General features: G+C 47.7%; 1 pseudogene; it reads left to right on the top strand.

The window, feature by feature from the left end:
* The first annotated feature begins 268 nt into the window (after positions 1–268).
* Positions 269–18995, top strand: part of LOC101647658 — a 45263-nt pseudogene continuing 26536 nt past the window's right edge.

Consider the following 18995-nt stretch of genomic DNA (forward strand, 5'->3'; position numbering starts at 1 on the left):
TAATTGATGTATGGATTGTTATAAGAGCTAGAAAAAACCCCAATAAAATGATTTATTAATTTTTTAAGAATAAAAATAAATAAGTACATAAAAATGATTCATTTTAAAAATTAAATGAGAAATGAGTGCACACTTCGTATGTCCCGATGATATAATACACATTTCATGACATGAGGTCGAAGACGGCTTCCAGCCAGGTTCACGGGGGACACAGCATTCCAGCGCCGTTCACAGTGACCTGCGTGGAGTAGGCGGCCCATCTGTCCAGATGAAGAACGCGGACGTGATCTTGGAGAGAGGTAAGGTCCCAATCTTGGGTGGTGTGTAGCGACGGAGAGACAGGCTTCACAGGTCAGTGTGGAAGTCCAAACGGATCTAGCCGGAAAGAAAGCCATGAGCCGCACACCACAGGTAGAATCTGGAGACTAGAAAGTTCCATCACGGCCAGGTGTCTGTTTTTAAGAACTGACGTGCCTATCAGGTCTGTTCATTTTGTTACACTTACTCTGTGCCTACCCCAGGCTTGGCGCGCTGTCCTGTATGAACCACGTGAATCTTCACAACCCTCATGACTGCCATCGGGAGCTGAGCCGGCCGCGCCAAGAGCCGAGGCGGCCTGATTTCAGAGGCTGGATGAGAAAATGCCAGACAGTTTTCGCAAGTTTCGCTTGGGACTCACGTTGGGGGTCTTAGGCCAGTAAGAAGTTAAGTGATGATGAGACCACCAAGTGGAAAGAGCTCCAGGAGAGGAAGGATGGCTCGAGAGTCCCTTGCTCCGACCCTGAGGCATTTGTGTGTTCCCAACCCTGGCACAAGACGGAGAGGAGGCCGCAAAGAGGGTGCCAGGCCCCATCGCCATTCAGAGAAATCCCCAGAGGTTTGCCTCGCTTCATCCAAGGGACGTCCCGGTTTGCAAGCCAAATAAAGAATTGTTTCGGTTTTTAGGTCACTGTTTGGGGGTGGTTTGCCATACTGCAACTGGCACACAGGTCTCTGGTTCCCTATGAGACCGGTTTGCCACCCACCCATCTGTCAGTCTGTCCCACTGTGGGGGCTCTGGTCTTGCTATGAAGCTGAAAGTGACGTCCCTGGTGTGATGTCAGACACCAGTAGGGTTGTCCACAGTGGACCGGCTCTGGCGCAGCTTCCCCACTAAGACACAGGAGCAAGAAAACCCTGAAGACCTAGTTGTGAAAATTAGCTCACGTGAACTCCGCGGGCCACAACAGACTAGCATCTGCTATACACCGCAGCCACAGCAGTGAGCCCAAGCCAGTCATCACGAACATGCAGCTGCACCAGCACCATGGGGCACAGTGAGCCAGCACCAACTCCACGGCCACTAACAGCCACCCTCAAACAGATATTGTCATGCACTCTGGCCACTGTACAAAACTGTCTCTCACGGACACCCGTCAAACGAAGCCAACAAATCTGGGACTAGACCACCGTAGCCGGGTGCCAGCTTTCAAAGTCACAGCAGCCTTCTAATGATGGCGGCACATTCCAAACACCGTCTGCTAAAGCTGCCTTGTCTGGTTCATTCTCATGAGCTAGAATTGTTGTTGTTGTTGTTGTTGTTGTTGCTGCTGCTGCTGCAGCTGCTGTTGTTAGGTGTTGTCGAGTCTGTGCCAACTCACAGCGATCCTTTACAGCAGCACAAAACACTGCCCCTTCCGCGCCAACCCACAAGGATTTCGGAGTCTGCACGCGTGGACTTTGGAGACTCGGTGGTGGCACTGTGCGGGAAGATGGGACCACTAACTAACTGGTCAACCGCTGAACCCGCCAGCGGTTCGGCAGCAGCATGGTGTGAACCCGCCAGCGGTTCGGCAGGAGACAGCGTGGTGATGAGTCATCGACTGGATGCCAGTGGGTTGGGGGTTTTGTTTTTTGAAAATCAGATTATGATTCCTATCTTCTATTTCTAGTTTTCTAAATAAAGGACAGTAAAGGTCTATCTGATAAGCCCTTTCAACCGAACCAGCTTGCATTTCACGGATTTCCTCTTTCATTTGCTTTTAAATGATTATTTTCAGTTCTTCTCTTTATTATTTCCTTCTTTCTACTTTCTTTAGGTTTATTCTGTCCCATGACACGTTTCTTAGGCCAGACATTCAGTTCATTCTTCTTCAATGTTCCCTTTTCTCCCATGTGCTTCCAAAGGTGTAATTTTCTCTCTGAGTACTACCTCAGTTGTCTCTCACAAGTCTGAACACAGTGTTTTATTATCGTTTGCTCTAAAACGTTCTCATGTCACTCACCAGGTTTCCTTTGGCCATAAATTATTTAGAACATTTTCTACTAACAAACGAACAGAAGCTTGTTGGTTCTCTTTTCATTAGTGATATCTAAACCTATTAAATTGGGGACAGAGAATATCCCTGTTTGATATTGAATTGCCTTCCCTTTGGGGCTTCATGTGGGATCAACTATTACAATTGTTCTAAGTGCTCTTGAGAAGAATGTGTGCTCCCGAATGATTATGGTTCAGGATCCCTGGGGGGTGGGGGGGCAGTGGCCAAAGTGCTCAGGTGCTAACTGAAAGGTTAATGGTTCAAACTCCCCACAACCTCTGCTAGAGGAAGAAGTCTGCTCCTGTAAAGATTCACCTCCGTGGCAAACTTACGGGGCAGTTCTACTCCATACTCTTCTAGGGCCACTTTCAGTCAGAATGAACTGGCCCGCACTTGGTTGCACAGTTTGTTTTTTTTAATAATTATGTTTAGAGTGCTATATAGTTCCATAAAATTAAGCTTATTAACTTTGCTCTTCAAATCTGTGTATACGAACTGGAAGCTCAGTAGCAATACTTTATGACTTACCCACATTCTTCAGAAAGAAGAAAAATTAACCTACAAGGAAAAAGGTGACCCCCCCAAAAAATGAAAAATAATAAATTTGATGTCCATATTAAATTTTGCCTCTTTGATCTATCAATTACTCGGGATAGTTAGTTAGTATCATACTAACAAATTCATCATTGTGCCTTACAACGCTGATGCTGCTTTAGATTTTAAGGCTATGCAATGTCTTTCTTTTTGTTTAGTACTGATCTTTAATCAGAAAATCTGTGCTGCTGAAAATAATATACTGGTGTCTTATAATTAATGATTTTGTTATATGGTTTTCAATTTCTTTATTTTTAATCTTTCTCTGCCCTACATTTTGGAAATAACTCTTCTAACCTGTGTTTTGATTTTTAGCCAGTATAAGAGTTTGGTCCACCTAGTTCATACTGATATACTTAAATTTATTTTTGCTTATTACTTTGTCCTTTCTACTTCCCCTAACTTCTCTTTGTATTGTCTACGCCCTTACCTTCTCTGGATTGAGTTTTATTTATCCCTTCTCTTCCCACCTTTTTAAACATTTTTATTTAAAGGGTTTATCCTCATCTAATTAATCCCTCTTCTTTTATTGGCTGCCCTAAACTTTTGAGCAGGCACACTTCTTTTAAGAATATCTCAATTTAATCAGTAGCTTGCTAGCCTCCATAGTAACACCATAGATTTTACCTCTACATCCTCGTCTACTTTTTGTTTGCAGCACACTTTGTGAATTAGTTGTGATGGTTTTTTAGAGTAAGAATATATCTTTTGTATATGTACAAAGTTACAGTGTTTCATTCGTTCCTCATCCATTCTTCTGCAACCCTTTCTTCCTTGTAGGTTCATTTTTAGGATAAGTCCAAAAGTATTGCTTGCAAGGGTTTCCGTTCATATGCCAGGAGTTTATTCCTGCAAAATATGTTTAAACGTGTCCTTGCGATCAGTGAATGGCTGCAGACAAGGAAGACGTTTGTCTCGGTTATACAGTTGTCTCAATAGTACACTTCTCTCGGTCTCATTGGGTGCCTTCAAGTGGAAGTCCCCCAAATCTGCTGGACCAGTTAAACTCAAGGCAGAGAGATCAACTTAGACAGTTATGGCAATTTTCTGGGAAGACTCCAAAGGAGTGTTCTTAATCAATTTTCTCAAAGGACACAGATTGATCACAAGAGATTATTAAGAAGAAGATGAAGGCTTATGAAATTTAAAATTTAAAACAGCCTTGGGGGATCGGGGGTGGCCAGGAGAGTTGTTCAGAAGATGTTTCCCGCCATAAGAATGCACTTGTTCATGCTGGCAGGGCAGCAAGGGCTGTCCTACGAGAATCTGCACCCATACCCGGCACCCCTTCAGACTCCCCACTCAAAGAGCACTTAAAGGGAACACAGCTTGAGTCCTGGAGTTTGCTAGAGCTGCCATTTTGACCTGGTGTAAATTGAGGAGCAGCGAATTCTCTGGGGGGAAGAGTTAGAGAGATAGAAGCACTACTTTTTTGAAAGTGTGTAGCTTCATAGGTAATATCGAAGAAACAGTAGTTTCACATTGTGATCTTTTTGTTTGATAAAAGGGTCTATGATTTTGTAGCCATAATTCTGGACTTAATTATTTAATGTGGCTCTTGTAGCTAGCCAATGACTTTTTCCTGCATACATCTGGGTGTGGAGGTCAGAGAAGACACGGATGGAATTCACCTGTGAGTAACTGTTCATAGGATCCATTGGAGTGCCACCCTGATGGGAGCAAAATGAACCTGCTGAGAAGCATCAGGGGGAACTTCACTACCAGCAAGAGTGGAGAGCATCCCCTGAGCCCAGGATCCCTGAGCAGTGAGGCTCCTTGATCCAGAAGACAGCTGTGACATCTCAGCAGGAGCAGCAGAACCAGGAGCCAGAGCCTGAGACCGAGGGGTGGACTCCCAAGCCCACAGAGCAAGTGAAGCTGAGTGCGTTGGGGCAGGAGGCTGCTTGTGGCGCGGGGTGGCTCTGGACACTTAATTGGTACCCCACAGGGGTGGAGCAGGGTGCCTTCAGGTTGAGGCTTCCTGGAGTGGGGTGCCTCTGGACACTTACTTGAGGGAGCTGGGTTCACTGACCCACAGAGCTCGGACCGACTGTTCTCAGGTTGCGCCTCACAGCAGAGTGGCAGGCCCTTGGGATCTTTATTAGCAGCGCTTAAAAACAAATCAAAACAAAAAAGGTCCTATGTCCTGACTGGACAACCGTATCCTGCGCACTTCTCAGCTCCAGTGTAACCTGTCCTGTGCTTCCTGAAGCCCTGCAGCATGAAGAAGACCGTGGCCTCAGACTCGGTAGCTAGAAGAGCAGACCGTGTTGTGAAGGCAAACCGCCCTCCTGCATTCTGAGCCTGTCTTGAAGGGACTCGGTGGTCGCGTATTTTAGTCTTCATCAAGTAGTGTCCTTATGGAACCTTCACGTTTAATTAAGCTTTTACCTCATAGTTCCAAGCCCCTATGGAACCTATATCACATGTCAGTAAAATGTTACTGAAGATCATCCAACAACAGTTGCAGCAGGACCTTGGCAAGGAGCTGCCAGAGGTTCCGCTTGGATTCCGGAGAGGATTGAACAAGGGATGCCACTGCTCATGTCAGATGGATCGTGGATGGAAGCAGAGAATGCCAGAAAGATGGATACTTGTGTTTTATTGACTATGCCAAGCCAGTCCACTGGGTGGATCATAACAAACTATGGACAGCCTTGAGAAGAATGGGAATTCCAGAACACTTCATTGTGCCCCAGTGCAGGGGAACTTGTACCTGGATCAAGAAGTAGCTGTTTGGTGCGATGTAACAATGATGAGAAATACAACTTTCCTCTAGTTCCTAAAGGTTTCCTCCCCGCTCCCACTACCATGACTCGAATTCGATCTTGCAAGTCTGGCTAGACCAGAGGAGGTACACTGGTACAGATAGGAACTGAAAATACAGGGAATCCAGGATGGATGAGTCCTATAGGACCAGTGGTGTGAGTGGCAAAACAGGGAGGGTAAAGGGAGAATGGGTAGGAAAGAGGGAACCGATTACATGGAACTGTGTGTGACCTCCTCCCTGGGGGACAGGCAACTGAAAAGTGGATGAAGGGAGACGTCGGACAGGGCAAGATATGACAAAATACCCATTTATAAACTATCAAGGGCTCAAGGCGGGAGGGGGGAGCAGGGAGGGAGGGAAAAAATGAGGACCTAATGTCGGGGGTTTAAATGGAGAGAAATGTTTTGAGAAACGATGTACAAATGCGCTTTACACAATTGATGTGTGTATGGATTGGGATAACAGTTGTATGAGCCCCTAATAAAATGTTATAAAAAAAAAAAAAGAAGTAGCTGTTTGAACAGAACAAGGGAATATTGCGTGGTTTAAAATCAGGAAAGGTGTGAGGCCAGGTTGTATCCACTCACCATACTTATTCAACCTGTACACTGAGCAAGTCATCAGAGAAGCTGCCGTATATGAAGAAGAATGCAGCACCAAGTTCAAGGAAGGCTTATTAACACCCAGGGATATGCAGGTGACACAATTTTGCTTGCTTTGCAAATGAGGACTTGAAGCACTTGCTGATGAAAATAAAGGGTTGTAGTCTTCAGTGTGGATTACAACTCCACGTGAAGAAGACCCAAATCCCCACAACTAGACCACTACATAACACCATGGTAAGTGGAGAAAAGGCTGAAGTGGTCGAGGATTTCTCTTGCTTGGATCCACAATTGAATGCTCATGAAAGCCAAAGTCAAGAGGTCAAACGACACATTAGGCAAATCTGCTGCACAAGACTCCTTTAGAGCATTGAAAAGCGAGGATGTTATTTTGAAGAAGAAGGTGCCCTGACTCAAGCCTTGGTATTTTCGGCGACCCCACATGCATGTGGGAATCTGAGACTGGGTAAGGAAGACGGAAGAAAAATGGCGACCTTTAAATGCTGCTGCTGGAGGAGGACACTGAACGTACCAGGGACTGCTGAAAGGACAGACCGACCGTCTTAGGAGCATGGCCGGTGCGCTCCTCAGGGGCAAGCACAGGGAGACTTGGTCTTGGGTACTGTGGACATGTTATGGGGAGAGACCGGTCCCTGGAGAAGGACATCGCAGGTGGTAAAGCGGAGGGACACTGAAAAGAGGTCGGCCCTCGAAGAGATAGCTGGACACCGTGGCTGTGACAATGAGCTCAAGCACAGAAACCATTGTGAGGCTGGCGCAGGACGGGGGTGCAGAAGACCGCAGTGGGTTGGACCCAACCGGACAACAACATGTACAGTGGCTCTCAGTAAGACTGGACTCAATCGGTTAGCCTCAGAGATCCTCCATGCACATCCATTGGGCTTGGCCTTCGCCGCACTCGATCTCCTGGTCATCACAGGCAGGCCTAGAGCCCACCCGGAATAACCCCACACCCAAGGATTCCGGACTCTATGACCTTTCTTCACCCTCGGCCATGGGCTAGCTGAGGTTTCTGGGTAGCAGAAACTAAACTGTGCATACTGCTGAACCACTCTCTGGGCTGGCCCAGGGCCGGGCACATCTCAAGTGCTCAGAAAGATTGACTTTGATTGGAAGACCCTCAAATGCAGAACCATGCTGACTCAGCCAATTGCAGCTCCAGCCGTGACTCGCATCGGGACCTCGCTAATGGAGAATTATGGAAATATGCTGCGTGGAGCTGTCTTGATTAAGAACAACCTGACCCTGATTGCAGCCTCTGCGTGGACTCCTCCCCGCTTCTCTTCCTCTCTCCTTGACATCTGGCTGCCTTTGACAAGGCTTTCCTTCTCCCCGTAATGGTGCTGACAGGTGTGATTTGGAAACCGTTGAGCGAGTAAGGATGGCGGTCCTTCCGCTGGGTGAAAGGCTCCCTAATGGGCGACCTAAATCAGAGAGTAATAGAGACTTCCCCATACCTGCTGTGCCCAGCTCTCCACAGAAGTGCAGCTGAGGTTGAGAATAGGCAAGCATCATCAGGTTGGTGGCTCTTCCCAGCATCCACTTTTTCAAACACCAAAGCTGGTTTAGCCCGGAAACTGTCTTCGGGCCAGTGAATAGAGATGAACTGTGACCTCACACCACCTCTGCCCTCTAGCCTCCTCCTAAAGGCAGGCTGGTGAGGCCTGAGCCCTCAGGAAGAGCAAGGGTATGGCCAGTCTCATCCCATTCACACGGACACACACAGACGCATGCCCGCGTGCCCACAGGCACATACACAGAGTGGACCTGTGATCCATGGGGTTTTCAACAGCAGATGTTTTGGGAAGTCTCTCTCCAGATCTTTCTTTAGAGCAGCAGTGGGTCGAGATCCCTTTGGGGGCCTGAGGTAGTTAGTTTATTGTGTCAACCTGGCCGATAAACACATGTGGGGTTAATGGAAGGGCGGAGAGATAAATGGTTCAGTGAGCCTCGCCTTTCTAGTTCTCTGGTCACTTGCTTTGTGATGGTCAGACCAGGGTGAAGCTGCCTTAGCAGTTCCCTGATTCAGCTGGCAAGACTCACTTCCTGCAAGACATCCCCAAGGAGAAGCCACATGGACCTATCCCGATGCAGCCCTGGGTGCTGGAGCAGCCGTGTGGAGACCCCTGCCAGCGCTGAGATGCTTACACGCTCACTGACTCGGCTTTCCTCCTGCAGTCGGTGTCATAGTGTGTGTTTTGTGAGATGGAGGAGGACTTTGTAAATTGGTGTCAGACATATGGGTTAATGTTGGACTTGTGGGCTTGGGCAGCACTGGGTTGGGATGTTTTCTTGATGTGCACTTAACCTTTATATAAAACTCTCTTATACATGAGTTTCTGTGGATTTGTTTCTCTAAAGTACCCAGACTGACACAGGGTCAAGCGACCCTTCACAAGGTCACCTCATTCAGCACAGTAGCAACATGACCGTTATGAAGTAACAACGAAAATAATGTTACGGTTGGGGGTCACCACAACATGAGGAACTGGATGAAGTTTGAGAACCACTGCTTTCGAGGGTAGGCTTGAACCTCCAATCTTTTGGTTAGCAGCCAAGTGCATTTTCTCTTTGCACCACCCAGGAAGTCCCTCCATGCATGTGAATGTCTTATTAGTACATGCAGGGGGCCCCAGAAGAGCACTGGGCTCCAAGAAGGCCAGCCTTCCCATCCCCAGGTTCCAAACTCCAGCCCAGGTCTAAGGCCAAGGTCTAAGCATAACCGGTGGACTTCCTTTGAGCCCAGATGCCCTCCCTCAGACTGTCCCTGGATTCCTCGTGCTCAGTCCCCACGTCAGGTCTCCACTGAACAAACACCGACCGGTGTGTGTGAAGTGCTGACGGCTACGTGCCTTGTCCTTCCCTCCCTTCTCGCCTTCACCGAGCACACGGGTGGCTCAGAGACTGGGAGTCGAGTGTTTCTGGGACCGATGGATGAGCTTTAAGCAGCCTGGTCATCATGCATGATTCTTCACTCCGTGGCTGTACTCTTCTCTGGTTCCCAGCTGCTCTGGGGAGTAATTAATAAAGTATAAACAACTGTTTAGATCATCCAAGAGCTCACCCTTTAAACACCCTGGGGATAAGCTTCTTATAATGATACAGGCATGCCTTCAATCACCTGCGGGCAAAATGTCCTTAAACAGGGTGGGTGTCTGGATAGAATTCCTACTAGGATGTACTGCTGTTGAACCACTTCCGCCTCATAGTGCCCCGATAGGACCATAAGGTTTCCAAGGCTGTAAATCTTTACAGAGGCAAATTGCCACCCCTCCACCCCTCCAAGGAGCAGCTAGTGGGTTCAAACCACTAAGCTTTGGGTTCGCAGGCAAGTGCTTTAGCCACTGTGCCATCAAGGCCCACTCTCCAGCTCCATGAAGCTAGCACATTTAACCTGGCAGGACAAGATGGGAACTACTGTGTGTCCACTCTCCTTAAGGAGTATCTTGAGCCACCCCCACCTGGCTCACACAAAAGATCTTGGAAACTCCAACCCCAGGAGACAAGTCCCTCTAGTTCGGCTTCTACCTAAATGGGCTTTTTGGTGTACCAGGGCCAGGGCGGAGCCCAGCACTCCCTGGAAATGTGTTAGAAATGCAGATGCTGAAGCCCTACCCCACAGAAACAAAAACCAACCAACCAACTTCTGTCCCGTTGATTTCAGCTCATAGTCAGTCTCTCTCTCTCTCTCTCTCTCACTCTCTGTCTCAGAGGAGAACCGTTCCGAGAGGTCCCAAGGCTGTGGGTCTTTATGGGCACAGGCAGCCTCATTCTTCACCCTTGGAGTAGCTAGTGGATTCAAATTGTGGACCTTGTGGTGAGCAGCCCAATGCTTAAGCCACTATCCCACCAAGCCCTACCCCCAACCTACTGAACTCGGAAGTCTGAGGGTGCGACCCGGCCATCTGTATGTGTGCAAGCCCTCCAGGGGATGGTGGGGCACAAAGTTTGCGCAGTGCTGTTCTCAATACAGATGCCCTCCTGACATGATCTACAAGACAGTCCACGTAGATACTGCTGACTCTGGAAATGCTTCTGTCCGTGAGAAACAGAGCCTCCTCTGAGAAGTGGTAGCCACAAGCACATGCTTGCCACATGGAGCCAGAGCTGGCTTTTAGGAGTCACTTTCTCCCATGACTGAGCATCTTTCCAAAGCCAGCAGCCTGCACCGGCATCCATGGCGGTCTTCCTCCTTGACCATCTCTCCAGCCTCATAGCCCACTTGCTCCCCGCCCCTAAACTCCAGCCACTGTGAATATTTTGCAGTTCTCTGAACAGATGGTGGGACTTGATGCTTCCATCCACTCCTTTGTCCAAGTTGTTCTCTCCACCTAAAAAATGCCTTGCCCTATCTTTCCACTTGCAAAATCCGTACATTCCTGAAGACTCAGCTCAATTGTCTCCTCTTCCAAGAAATGTTTGCTGACTCCAGGTAGGGTTGTGGAACCCTGGTACTGTGGTGGGTACACTTTAGGCTAACCACATAGTTGGCAGTTCAAAACCACCAGCAGCAGCTTCTCAACATGAAGACGGGCTTTCTATCCCCATAAGCAGTTGCAGTCTTGGAAATCCACAGGGGCTCACTGAGTCAGCACTGACTAGTCGGAAGGCAGTCAGGCGTCTCTCCTTTAGGCTTCCTTGTCACATCGCGTAACCGCTCGCCTTGCCCTTCCATCACTGCATTCTAATCATTGGCTTCCTTGTCTCCGTCCCCTTCAAGGGCAAAATCTATGTCCTAATCCACTTACATCAGCACCAAACCCAAAACCAAACCACTGCCATTGAGTTGATTCTGACTCATAGTGACCATTCAGAGGGTATGTTAGGCAGGGTGATTAGAGAAACAAATCCAGTGACGTTTGCATATGTGAAGGAATGAACTTTATATCAAGAAGCTTTATGTATCAGGAAAACATCCAGCCTAGTCCAATTCATGTCCTTAGATCCGATACCAGTCCACAAGTCTCTCTTCAGACTCACGCAGCCACAGGCAATGATGCAGAATACAGGAAGAACTCAGGCCAGTAGGTGCAAGGTCATGTGGATCCAATGGCACAGTTCATCCTAGGGCTCTGGCAGGTCTCGGTGTGGCTCTACAGCAGAAAAGTGAAAGCAGAGAGCCAGTGGGGCAGGGGAGGGGGAAGTGGGGGGAGGTTCCCAGGATCCTCCTGAGGAGAAGGCCACATCCACAAAGAGGCACCGTCAGGCTGTGACCTGATTGACAGGCTTGGCTCCGCCCTACACTTCATTTAGCAAGTTGACATGAAATTTTGTAACTACCCCAGAGGGTTTCCCAGAGAACAGGAATAGATAGCTTCATCTTTCTCCCAAGGAGTAGCTAATGGGTTTGCCAACCCACTATTGGTTAGCAGTCAAACATTTACTGGACAGTACCACCCCAAAACCTCACAGGTTTTGAGCCGATTCTGACTCATAGAGACCCTATAAGACAGTGTAGAGCTGCCCCTGTGGGCTTCTGACACTGTCGCTTCTGATGGAAGTAGAAATGCAAGACATTCTCTTCCAGAGAAAGCTGGTGGGTGCAAGCTGCCGACCTTATGGTTCGCAGCCCACTGTGCCACCAGGCTCCTGACAGTGCCACCCTATCTGGCATAGTCATACAACCACAAAATCTAGGGAGCAGGGATTCTGAGCCAGCTTCTCAATAGCAGAAATATAGTGACGCTCTTGTCAGATCAGCCTGATGGAGCTAATTCAGAGTTGCAGGCATGGTGGGAGGGAAAGGAAGCCACAGGAGGTCCTTGCAGACTTGTTGGGAGTCGATTGCTTTTCTGAATGATTTAGGAGCAGCCGCAGAAGCAGGGTGACTTGCTACAGCTCTGGAAGGATGGATTCCCGTTCATGAAGCTGAAAGAGCCAACAGTCCCAAGTAGGAAATGATCTCTAAGCAAGAGATCTCTCCTCATATGGGGCTTGGCTCAGCACAGGCGTTGCAGACTCAACCTGCAGTACAGAATGTGCAGCATCCTCCCTGCAGCAGCTGCAACTATGGGATGAAGAAGGACAAGGCCGAAGTCAGAGTCTTGACGCCTGCCCTCCTTGTAGTGAAGGTTCTAATGACTGTGTCAAGATGCACATGCATTAGATCATGTAATTATAAGACATGGGTTGCCAGTCTCTGTCCACTGCACTAATGCAATCATGGTGCTCCTTCTGGAAGCCATTGGACTTCTGGACTAATTTCTACACATTCCATTTGTATACAGAAAACATAATTTTTTCAAATTAAAAAAAAGTCTAACGGCAAAAGGAAACAAGGTGCTGAAGAAGCGTTTGCCGTCATCTCAAAGAGAGGAGATGAAGCCTGGGGAAGAGAGACCATTCTCGATAGGCGAGAGAGAGATTTGAGATGTAAACTCGATTGTGGGAGAAAGGGAGCAAGAACAATCAAGAGGGTGAAATCAGTGGCCTAGCCTGCGCTCAGACAGACTTCCTGATAGAGTAGACACTCCTGGCGCTCTCCCCAACCTGAGCCCCGGATCTCACACACACACACACACACACACACACACACACACACACGCACGCACGCTGCATCCTGAGTCCCAGAGGGACTCAATCCCATGGGCACTCTAGCATAAAAGGGTGGAGCCTAGTTCTATCTCCCTTGAGTATCATGATTATGCCATAGGAACCTCCTCCTTGGAGATCTCAACTGAGCTGAAGGAACTATCCCCTCTGCAGTGCCAGCTTCCCTGTTTTCTCCCTGCAATGACGAATCCTGACCCTTTGCTCTCTGCTGCCAAAGAACCACTCCTGAAATAAGAAGGCAGATAGCATTGGCCAAAAGACAGCCTGTCCAGAAGGAAGGAGAGGCAAAGAGAGCGAACTTGTTATGCTTCCCCATCGTGATGAGAACGGTCAGCTCTTATGCAAACCTCCATGAACCCGTAGGCATGACAGAGCCTCACAGCACACAGAGACATAAACAGAGACTTCCAGCAAGCAAGACAGGACACACCCGTACACACAGAGGCTTCCTCCCACATAGACTCAAACAAACACAAGCAGCAAGAACCCCTAAAATTAGACCCGCCACTCACACACAACAATCAGACCTCACTGACAGATGCACACAAGACCTACACTCTTTCAAAGCAAAAGACTTGAAATCATTCTTTTCAAAATGATGAAAAAGAACATTAGTGTCAATTTTCTGGATTTTTTATTTTAAAAAATGGAATTATTTTGTTGAAATGTTCTGCCTCCAACAATAAAACATCTTGTATGAGGAGCCTTTAAAACATTTATGGAAAAATGAAGTCAAAAGGTAATGGCATTTTTCTTTGAACTTTGGAGGCCCCTTGTATCTGCATGGCATATTAGACTTTTCAAATAAAAACTCCCAAATGGTATCTCTAAATCCTTAAAAACGTCAGAGATTTGTGTCTGTTGTTTGTGTTTGCTTAGGTTGTGATTGTGCTTTGTGATTGTTTGGGGGGTTTGGTTTTCATTGCCAGGTGCATTTTTTGCTTAATACTGACCCTGCCTGGCCCAGTGCCAACCTCCTCCTCATGGTGAGGTTGAGCCCATTGTCGCAGCTGCTGTGTCCATCCACCTTATCCAGGGTCTTCCTCTTTTTCAAGAGTGATGTCCTTTCCCAGGGCCAGGCATAGTCAAAGTACCCGAGACAAAGTCTTGTCATCTTCACTTCAAGGGACATTCTGGCTGCACTGCCTCCAAGACAGATTTGTTTGTGCTTCCGGCACTCCCTTCAACACACTGCACCAGCACCGTGATTCAAAGCTGTCAATCCTCTTGCAGGCTTCCTTACTCATGGTCCAGCACTCGGTGCATCTGAGATGAGTGGCAGTGCCCAGGCCCGACTCAGGCACACCACGTCTTAGTCCTCGACATTTTAAAGAGGCCTAGGACATGTCGTTTGTCCACAAGGACACTGAAGTATAATTTTATTAATTGAACGTTATTCAGTTATTTTAATAAATAAACATACATATGTTGTGTTTATTATCTGCTGTTAATAACTGAACCAAGATCCCACACAGACAAGTGATTGCTAGGGCTGAGATCAGAATGTTGAACATCAGTAGCATCTTCAAATCAGCCTCCATTGCACCTCGCCGTCATCTCTGCTTGGGCCTTGAACTCCTAGCCAGACTCCTCGCTCACTCCCTCACAGGGCTAAAACCCCCGCCATTTTCCTGCCAGATGCCCACGCCGCATGATCAAGTCCAGTGCTGCTCAGCAAGAGCCACTGTGATGGAATTGGAACCCAATAGGATAGCTGAAAAACGCTTGCGATATCTGGAAGTAACAGGCTCTTGCCTGCTTATTCATGTGGCACCCAGTCGACATAACACGTTTCCTCTCATCTCTCCTAAAAAGGAGAATCAACAAAAATGTGTGGTGCATTTAGCAGCGACTAAATAAATAAAATTAGATCTCTTTTTTGAACCTTATATGGGATTGATCTTTTGATCATATTCCTAACAGTCATTCTGTGTCACTCTGATGCTTCGTTGCGTAACAGCGTTGCAAATTTGAAAAACAGAGTTTGGTGTCTGGAGAAAGAAGAGAAACTTTGGAGGCAGAGAAGTAGGAGACTGTGGCGTTTTTTAGGTGAGACTTGAAGGATGACTGAAACAGGAGTCTGCGTGGGTCATTCCAGACAGAATCAAAAAGAGTCAGAAGCGCTTATGGAGTGTGTTTGAGGCTGACAGCATGCATCCGAGCTCAGACACCATTTCCGTGGTTGTGAGAGCCTGGGCTGGGGTCAGGGTGAGACTGGGGGCAAAGGTCCCAGCCCTGCTGGTGAATGAAAGCAAAGGAGGGCATGCAAGTGAGGGGCATTCCAAAGGTAGGAACAAAAGAATTTGGGGCTATTTCTGATCCTCCGATAAAAGTGTTGTAAAGGACAGACTTAGGTTCAAATCCTTCATTTGTGATTTTATGCAGATTTTAATCATGGTCACCTTGTATGTGCAAACTGAATGCCAGCAGACAAGTGAAGTAAGCAAAACTGTGCCTGGGCATGGCTTCAAAAGAAGTCGTAGGGATTGCATTAAACTTCTATGTCCTACAAGTTGTCAAGCTCAAGAGTGTTTTAAAACATGAAGCAGGCCAACCAGCCCACGCCTGACCAGCACACTGTCAATGTGTGACTTCTTAGCCATCTCATAAGATTATCACAAGAAGTGAGACAGGGCATGCCTAATGCTTTGTGCAGAAGAGGAGCCAGACAAAATGAGTATGCTACCCTGAAGGTCTCATGGGGAAGAAATCAGGTGGAGAGGCTGCGTAGAGAGAGGTGCGGGCTATAAAAGAATACTGTTCACTCTTATGAAGTTCAAGAACAGGCAGATCTAATCCAGGTGAGAGCAATCAGAGTAGTGCTTAAGGAGGAGGAAGCAGGGGAAATGACCATGAGGGGTGATAAGAAAACTTCATACGATATCAAGAATGGTCTACATCTCCTGCTGAGTTCAGTTACAAGTCTGTAAACATACAGGAAAACTACATTGAGCTGTGCATATAAGCTTGGTGGACTTTATTTCATATAAGTTACACAACACATTAAAGTCACTCACACTTCATTAAGTGCTAAGTAAATGGTTGTTGTCGCTGTTGTTATCATTATTACATTTCTGTTGTCAGTGCGATTATTTTTATTAGGCTACAAAGTCAGTAAGCCAACCACGTGAGCAACGACCATTCAGTGAGACTCCCCGCCAAGGCTGGGCGCTGGTGAGAGATTATATTTTCCAAAAATGACCACATACTCTAAACAGCTCTCCCCCATGCTCTTCCTGCAATTTGGCTTTCGCTGCTTCCACAAAGAGGTGGTCCATCTCTCCCCTGCCCCTCCCTGAAGATCTGGACCAGACTTGTGAACACTCCCACAAATACAGTAAGGCAGCAATGATTCTTACCAACAGGGAAGAAGCCCAGCTACCCTGAAGGTGCCATGGTGAAGAAATCAGGTAGAGAGGCGCCTGAGGTGCCCTGGCTTCCCCAGACCCTGCCCATTTCAAGATCCGCAGACCAGGCCCCAAACACATGTGTCAAGAAGCCTTTAAGACGATCCAGATAGCATCTGGTGGCACCTCGTGACAGACCTTGAGCCAGACCCGCCCAGCTGTTCGGCAGTTTCCATCCCACAATGAGACGGGTGTGGGGCAGAAAAAAATTGTTATCATTCTTTTAAGGCACTAGATTTGGGGGTGATTTGTTACATAACAATTGATAGTGCACTGTTACGGATTGAATGGTGCCCCCTAAATTATGTATTAAAGTCCTAATCCCCAGACCTGTGAAGGTGATCCTGTTTGGAAATAGGATATTTTTTCACTTGTTATGTCAATGAGATGATACCAGAGTAGGGTAAAGCCTACACCTAATCCTTATGAATTATAAGCAGAACACAATAGACGTGAAGACATACACGGAGGGAAGTCAGAGGCCAAGGAATTCCAAGGATCTCCAGCAGAACCGGAAATGGACAGAGAGGTTTATGGTGGACATCGAGGCAGCCAAGCTCCTCATTTGGACTTTTAACCTCTGAAAACGCCAAGACAGCCACCGCCGTTGAGCCCACTGCCACCCGTCGCAACCTACGGGACAGAGAAGAACAGCTGCCTGGGGCTTCCGGGGCTGTGAATCTTTATGGCAACAAACAGCCTCCTCTTCCTCCCAGCAGAGGCTGGTGGGTTTGAACAGCTGCCCTCATGGGGAGCAGCCCAGCACTTAACCCACGAAACCATCAGGACGCCCTTCTGATCTCCAGATTTCTGACAAAGGACAGCGCTAGTCTTTAAAGCCACTCCCTTGCTTGTCATAGCTCTGTAAATGCAGCACTAGGGAACTGAGATGTCAGTAGGGTACAAAAAGAAGAATCCTGCGTATTGGTTTGTCACAAAGAACTGGCACCAGAGGAAGAAGAGAATTCGAGGGGGTACCCCCCAAAAAGGGAATTTTATTTTTCCAACCTTCAAAGTACTCTTCATTATACTAAATACATTGGTCAAATCTGCGATTCCGTTCTTGGAAACATTTTTCAAACTCATCTGTTTGGATGGCTGACAGCACCTCCCTGGTGGTTTTTTGTTGTTTTTTTTTTCTTTTTCACTTCTTCTAAGTCAAATTGCTGTCCTTTCATGTCCCTCTTCATTCATGAAAACAAAAAGAAGTCCCAGGGAGCGAGCGAGGTCAGGTGAGTCAGGTACTTGGGGCAAGAGAGGCACGCTGCTTTTGCCAAAAACTGGCTCCGTGGGATGGCTGCATCAGCAGGTGCATGGTCGTGGTGGTAAAACCAGTCCCCCGTCTGCCAAAACTCAGGCCTTTCCTTGTCACCCACTTTTATGCAATCTTTTTAGAACCCCTAAATAGAAAACTTGGTTAACAGTCTGACCGGGTGGAATCAACTCCCAAAGCACTATCCCCCCTCACATCAAAAACAACAAATGAGCATCAGTTTTTAGGGGGTACCCGCTCATATGTAAGCATAGGAGACACATGCTTCAGGGCAGCTGTGAGCTTCACTGGGTCAGCATGTTGGAGGGAAGCTTCTCTCCTGGCGGAGGGTGGGTGTCTGAATCACAATGTGAGGGATGCTTAGAGTGAGGAGACTTTGGCCATCTGAGATAGGGTTTTCCTTGAATGCTGAAGCTCTTTAGGTCAATAGAAAAGAGGTCTTTCTATTGGCAACACTCTTTTACAACCACTCTGCCACCAGATGACAGAGGCAGCCAGGGAGGGCAGCCCTCCTATCACACAGGGCACACGAAGGGCCCACCAGGCAGAGGCTGTTGTAGTGTAACTCTGAGTGTATCAAAAGCCACTGGGTGATCCTTTTGGAAATTACTGTTCATTGTACATCATATGAATTTCACCTCAATAAAAAGAAGGAGAACAAACGTGGGAGTGTCCTAGTGTGTATGTAGTTGACTGATCCAGGACCTGGGAACTTTGTGCCCCCAGAACGTCTCTCAGAAGTTCAAAGCCACCGTCGGCAGTCAATGGAATCTAAGAATCCAAAGAGCCTCCAGGCCGGGCCATGAACACACATTCCGGAGTAAGATGGAAGGAAATACAGGCCAATTGCTCTGAGGGGCACTCTCAATGCTGAATAGCAGACCTTGGCTGCCTTAAATCTATCGTTCACAGCTCCTGACCCTGAGCTAATAACATCACCCACAGGGTGACTCTCCCCACTGTGTGACCATGAGCTTCCTCCTAATCAGACCGACTGCCCACTAAGGCTCACGTAGCTCTGACATTGCGGGAGTCGTGAGAACTCTGTGGGACTTTCACCGTTGGCATACTAGCACCAGACTATGCCCACCACACGTCCCCAGCCGCACGATCAATGCCATGTCAGAAATTGCAGGCAGTACCTTTTCCGGAACTCCCCACGGGCCTTGCTCAATGCACATTGCTGCATGGACTCTAATAAAACATTAACCAGACGAAGGCTGCTGCCAGCTTCCCCAGCCCTGGGACATATGCTCCGCTCTCTGCCAGATGCCGCTAGAGAGAAGACCTCCCTGGGACTGCAGCTGTGATCAAGAACTGCGGAGAGCCGGGTAGGAGGTCTGGTGCAAAAGCAATCACGCCTTCAAATAAAACGGAAAAGCGTAAAATAAAATACAAGGAAATCATCAAATTGCCAAGCAAGACCTTCAGCCCACACATACGCTGGGTGGGTATACAAAGGAGGAAGGAGGAAGCTGG

The sequence above is a fragment of the Echinops telfairi genome, unplaced genomic scaffold, assembly GCF_000313985.2.
Source record: "Echinops telfairi isolate 266 unplaced genomic scaffold, ASM31398v2 ScPeMD7_60;HRSCAF=208, whole genome shotgun sequence".
Classification (NCBI taxonomy): domain Eukaryota; kingdom Metazoa; phylum Chordata; class Mammalia; order Afrosoricida; family Tenrecidae; genus Echinops; species Echinops telfairi.